Here is a 7,111-nt window from a genome sequence, read left to right on the forward strand (position 1 = left end):
TGCGATCCGTTGCCGGACACGAAAAAAGACAAAAAGGAAAAAAAAAAAAAAAGAGGAAATGCTAGAATTCTTGCTAACAAGTCTTATGGGGGCTAAAATGGCCAATGAAAATAATTTAAAGAAGGAACACCTTTATACCCTAAGTTTGTGCATCAGAACCTACTGTTTATACAATTATTTCCAAATAATTTGTTATTTGTTATTATCTTGTTTTTTCCTTTTGTACAGGTTCATTGGATCTTTTATATTAAACAAATAATTGCATTATTATCAAAGAAGAATTTAAGAAGTTGTAAGTACAACAATGTGGGAAGATCCATTTGCTAGTATCAACTTTTTAATGTTTCTGAGTAAAGATAATTTGGAATTGGCACTTCTATAAAGAAATCTGGCTCAAGCATTTGATGAAAAAAAATTTTTACTCAAAAAAAAAAAATAAGGACAGTAGCAAAAGCATACAGACAAATGGGCAGCTTTATTGGTTAACTATCTATGTATTAAAAACCCCTCTCTGACTCTGCAGCTAAAAATATGAATTAGTGATGATTCATAGGAAAGCTGAAGTAAGTACTTTGCACATAAGGTCAAGTACTCAGAGGGCCATGGTTAATAAAAGAGCCACGTTTACATTATAATTCAGAACATAAATATCTTCTCTGATAAACTTTTAATTAAACTTTTGTAATGTTTGACTTTTCCTTGCCAGACGAATAAAGTCAGCCACTAACCAATCAAGTCAAAAACTTTGGAGTTGGAACAGGATACGGAAAAATAAAAATAGCTTGTCCAATGGCTTTGCCTTTTTAACAAGGCCAGAAAATGGCAGAGTGGGTAAATTTGGTTAAGACTGAAGTGTTTGAAGAGTATGTCACCCAAAACACAGATTTGGCTCAAGTAAGAATATACAAATACACACACACACACACACACACACACACACACACACACACCCCTCAAAAACATCAGGCTTTAAATATCTATAGTTTTTGTGAGCTTTTTTAATATATACATTTAAAAACAGTTCCCATAGAAATGACGAATTTGAAATTCTAATTAGTGGCTAGGGCATCATTTTTATCTCAAACTTTGTTCTTGTTGGGAGTGTGAATGAAAGCACCATGTCTTAGTTTATTTTCTCTGTTAAACTTAGCTAAGATTACTATGAAGGTTAAAGTTTAGGATAATTTGAGTTTCTATTTTAGGCAATGGAAGATACACTTTGATCATCTGTTTTTTATTGAATTTCATTCCCAAGGACCAGCCATTAATGCATTTCTTATTTTCTTAGAGGTTATTTTCCATATTTATCTGGATTATTCAGTGTCTTTGCTTGCCTTGGAGGTAATCTGGGAAAATCCATTGCAAGTGGTCATGAACTACAGGATAAAGAAAAGAGTCAGTCCTTTCAGCGTCCTCCAGTCCATTGCATTTTATTGTTATTAATTTCACATATTCAACTTGAACTCTCTCTTTCCAGCTCCTCTGTCCCACTGCACTCCCATGCCCATATGAAAGATAAAAATATGTGAATGCTATCTTTATCTACTCAGACTTTTAGAGAGTAACAGCAACAGCTTTGAAAAACTTCCAGTATAATTAATGTAACTTGTTACATCATTTAACTGTAGTGACTCACATTTGTGTAATACTTCAAGGCTCACAATTTTTTTCTTACTTGGAACTTACACAGCCCAATAAGATAGACAGACAAGGAATTGCTACTATTCCCATTACATAATGGAAAAAATTGTGCTTCACAGAGACCAAGCGATGTCTAAAGCCAGCTCGCTGTAAGTAGAAGGACTGGTTTGTCTGCTTTTACAAGACTTCTTTGCCTCTTTCCAACTAGTTCTTGGTGACTTTTTATCTATTATGTTTCCAGCATATTCAGTGTTTAAATATTTCTCATATAGTTATAAGTGAAATAGAGAAAAGAATTCAGAGAATTCTCTAGATAGGTTTTGCTGGACGTAAGTACTCATTTGAATCTCTATGAAGATTGCACGTAAGCCTTTACATGATATATCATACAGTACATATCTCACAGCTAAAACTCAAGTACCAATTAATATTCAGAGCAGGAAAAATTAGTAGCCCAAGAAATTGTTCTTAGATTCTATAGTGAAGTCCTGTCATTTTGTGTAAAGACAAAAACTCTTACCTTTATTGATGGCATTAGTGCCCAAGAGTAATTGAAAATACACTTGTCGTTCCACAAATATTTTTAGATTTCACATTTTTGTATTTTATGAGTTCCTTAAAGTCTGATCCCGGGTCTTATTTGCCTTTATATTACTGCACATAAGCACAGTGCCTTAAGCATAATAAACATTCAGTAAATATTTGGTTTATTGTTAAGTGCTTGACAGATACCTGTAAACCACCATAGGTTCTGATTTAAGCTGACTAGTCAATAGTCTCTCGACAACATTCTTAACAAAACCTCATTGTGTTCTTTTTTTTTTTTTTTGATATGTACATAGACACGGCTTACTCTTTAGCAGATTCACCAATAAAAGTTATGTTTGCAATCCTATTTCTAACCATAGCATTAAATTGAGTCTTTAACTTATCAGTCATTACAACTTGATAATAAACATGTGTGTGTGTGTGTGTGTGTGTGTGTGCATGCACACGCAAGGCATGAGGGGTGAAGAAACTATTAGTAGTCATCTGGGCATTTCTGTATCATTTCCTAGCATGACATGACCTTCCTCCATTTTTTTCTACAAAACAATTCCCAGCCAAATATGTCTATTTTAATTTAAGATAAAAAAGATAAAGAAATCTATACTATATATTTAAATATATTAATACTATATTGTATGTAATATTTATAATATAAAACATACTTTAATATATGTATTATATATTTTTATATATTTAAATTATGCATTATATACCACATATACATACATATATCCATATGTATGCATGTGCACATATATTTTTTTTCTATTTCCCAAAAGAAATATAAAAAGAGCCTATTTAAGTGAATCTATTTATTATTATTTCCTTTTATCCCAAGGTTCATAAACATGTACAGATAGTAGGGCAATGTATGTAAACCAAGTATTATCCTTCAGAAAACATTAGATCAATTACGGTTTTTCAAACAAAAGCATCAGAAATCAAACCTGGCGGAGCAATTGGGTTTTGTGATGAAGATGTCAGACAGTGCACAAAATCTACAGGTCGGCTAGAGAACGAAACTCAGAACTAGCCCGGGGCAGGGACAAAGACCACTGGAATTACTTGACTTTCTTTTCAGGCTACTGTTGGTAGGAACCAATGACCAGCAACTGTCATTGCTGTTTTGTCCACAAGTCACTTCGCTCAATGCTCAGAGTCCTAAGAAAGAGAACTCAACTGGCCGAGCCTCAGCCATATGTTCACACCTTCACTATGGGGTTGGGGTGATGACACAGCACTGACCACGTGATCTGAGACTGAGGGATGGGTGGAGTCCGGCATGAAAGTGAGTAGAGCTCCTGGAATTGTGGGAACACCCTGGGTGGCCACAACCCCTGAAATAACTGCTATCCTCCCCTCTTGCTGCCCACATCCTATTTCTTCCTGAATGTCTTCTTCCAAAATGCCCCCATATAACATGCTATAACTTTTTTTGCCAAATACACACTCACCACTTCCCCAAAAGGAGGTAATCTAAATTCTTATTACTTCCTGCACTTGTTTTCAAGTTGAGAATCTCCTGTGAGACATCCATTTCTTCTCTCATTTCATCATGATTCAACCTCACTGTGCAGGAAGTTATGGTTCAAATGAGTAGCGGTCATCCCTATCCTTTATGGGCTGAATTGTATCTCCTCAAAATTTGTGTATTAATGTCCTAACCCCTAGTAATCCAGAATGTGACCTCATTTAAGACAGAGTCTTTATAGACGTAATCAAGTTAGAGTGAAGTCTTCGAGATGGGCCCTAATTCAATTTGACTGGTGTCCTTATAAAAAGGGGGAATGTGGACTCACAGACACAGAGAGAGAAGAGACACAGGGAGACATGGCCATCTCTAAGCCAGAGAAAGAAGTCTGGAACAGATCCTCCCGTCATAGTCCTCAGAAGAAACAGACTCTGCCAACACCTTGACTTGGACTTTAAGCCTTCAGAACTGTGAGACAATAAACCTCTGTTTAAGTCACCTCATTTGTGGTACTTTGTTATAGCACCTCTAGCAAAGTAACATACCATCGGAACACTCTTCACATAATAATAGGGGTTGGAAAGAAGGAAAATAATTAAAATATATAAATATACATATACATATATACATATACATATTCTCCAGGGAATGTCCATCCTATTCTTCCTGGGATAGTTTTTGGAACTTTTTCTTTTTTATTCGCTTGCTTTTAATCAGAACTGGAACCAAAGCAGCAACATAGTTTATGAGAAGTCCAATCTTTTTGGGATCAAGCTCATAAAAATGTCAATCTCTTCTGATTATACTTCCTGGACTGGAGAGATTCCTGATATGAGCAGAACTGTTGATTATTCAAAACTATTGATTTCTCACAACTAGATAGGATTGCCTAGATTTTAAGATGTCCCAATTTATAGTTAGGCCAATTTATAGTCAATAATCATTTNTCTCTAAGCCAGAGAAAGAAGTCTGGAACAGATCCTCCCGTCATAGTCCTCAGAAGAAACAGACTCTGCCAACACCTTGACTTGGACTTTAAGCCTTCAGAACTGTGAGACAATAAACCTCTGTTTAAGTCACCTCATTTGTGGTACTTTGTTATAGCACCTCTAGCAAAGTAACATACCATCGGAACACTCTTCACATAATAATAGGGGTTGGAAAGAAGGAAAATAATTAAAATATATAAATATACATATACATATATACATATACATATTCTCCAGGGAATGTCCATCCTATTCTTCCTGGGATAGTTTTTGGAACTTTTTCTTTTTTATTCGCTTGCTTTTAATCAGAACTGGAACCAAAGCAGCAACATAGTTTATGAGAAGTCCAATCTTTTTGGGATCAAGCTCATAAAAATGTCAATCTCTTCTGATTATACTTCCTGGACTGGAGAGATTCCTGATATGAGCAGAACTGTTGATTATTCAAAACTATTGATTTCTCACAACTAGATAGGATTGCCTAGATTTTAAGATGTCCCAATTTATAGTTAGGCCAATTTATAGTCAATAATCATTTATGAAGCATTAATTAGTGCCATGCCCTGTGCTTGAAACTAGAGAACACAATAGTGTTGCTTCCACCTTCAAAGAACAATCCAGAATAGGAAATAGACAAGTAAATAAATGATTATAATACTTTGAGGTTATGATGAGGCTAAGCAAAGAGTACTATGAGGACACAATGAACAGGCAAATCGGGGAGGGGAATGGTTAGAAAGGGCTTGTAACAGATTCACTGATGACGCCAGAAGCAGATTTAATTTTTCACTATTCACAGCATCAGTGGTGAGTACCTACAACTCAAAACCCAGAGTGATTTCCCAGGCAAGGACACCAGCGACACAACTGCTGGGTGTGATGTTCAATAAGCATTCAGGGAGTAGAACCAAGTTTATGACTGTTTAGCATATGATTAAATAAATACTTGTCAACTCAGTAGCACGGTTTATTCAATATCATTTTGAAACAGGTCCAGAGAGAGTCCGTAGAGGTGCTGGCGGTGGGGGGGCTGTGGAAGCAGGAGGTGAGGGGGGACTTCTTAGGCACAAGGCTCCTCTTCCATTTAAGGTCTGCTTCTCCACCCCTTTGTCCTTTCTGTATGTGAAAGATGTAGCTGGTGTCTCCCTCCAATAGGCTCACAGGTGGGCACAGCCTTGTTGGGCATTTGGGGCACCCTGTCTGAATCTGAGCTCTCTGCTTGGCTTTTAGCTCTGGTCCTGGATTAGCCCACATCCACATGATTTGGGCCGCTCTGTTTCTTCCTTGATCACTTCCACTAGGAACACAGGACAAAAAAGCACTGCCTACTTCCCCATCTCCCCCAACCCCACTCCTACACATAGGCCCCACAAGGCCAGCGTGGCACATCTGATCCCAGAGGGTGCAAAGTGGCCACAGGTCACGTGCAATTGGGACTTTACTTATAATCTCACACTTGAGAAATATGACAATTTCTCAGATACTGCTGTATGTGTGTAAACATAACAACAAGCTAGATTCTACCCCAGTATTTCTAAGAAGAAATTTTAAAACAGGACCATATACAACCACCTATGTCTAGAACAATGTCATGGAGGTAGAAGCTCCCATAAACAGTTTCTTATTGATTTGTTTACACAAACAGTACCCTGCATTGCTTCTGGGCAACATAGCAATGTTATCTACTTGTAGCCTTTTCTGTGCTTAGATTTGGGTAGATAAATTACAAAAAAGCATGGGGGAAGGAAAGTCATTGTGAAATTGTAGTGGGGAAAAGTGCAGGGCTGGACTTGTTCCCTGCAGATTCCTTCCTTGCTGTTTTTCTCTGAGGATTACAAGCAAAAAAAAAAAAAAAAAAAAAGGAATCTGTCACATTAGATGCTTATTTACTCAAGAGCAGAAAAGAACTTTATGTGTATTTATCAAATACTAAATATGTTCCTAGGCGTCATCTATTTATTCATTCACTTATTCATTCATTTACTTAAGCAAGCATGCTGCTCAAAACCTTAGCTATATATTTGATGCTAATTCATGATTTCCATGTTCCAAGAAGAAATCAAGTGGCTTCAGAGAGAGGGAATGACTAATTAAATAACTGTCAGTAATGATTACAGGCATAATTACATGCTTTCTAAAAACTGCTGCACTAGTCCATTTTCTGTTGCTCATAACAGAATACCTGAAACTTGATAATTGATAAAGAAATAAAATTTATTTCTTACAGTGTTGGAGACTTGGAAGTTCATGGTCCAGGGGGCATATCTGGTGAGGGCCTTCTTGCTAGGGGCTCTGTACAGAGTCCCGTGGCAACATGGCATATCACATGGCTGGAATGGCATGAACTAGAGAGCTAGCCTTCTCACTTGCTGTCCTTATAAAGTCATCAGAACCACACACATAACAACCCAATAAAGCATTATCCCGTGAATGGATCAATTCATTCACAAGGGCACAGCCC

Source organism: Galeopterus variegatus, unplaced genomic scaffold (genome assembly GCF_000696425.1).
Source record: "Galeopterus variegatus unplaced genomic scaffold, G_variegatus-3.0.2 Scaffold3611, whole genome shotgun sequence".
Lineage (NCBI taxonomy): Eukaryota > Metazoa > Chordata > Mammalia > Dermoptera > Cynocephalidae > Galeopterus > Galeopterus variegatus.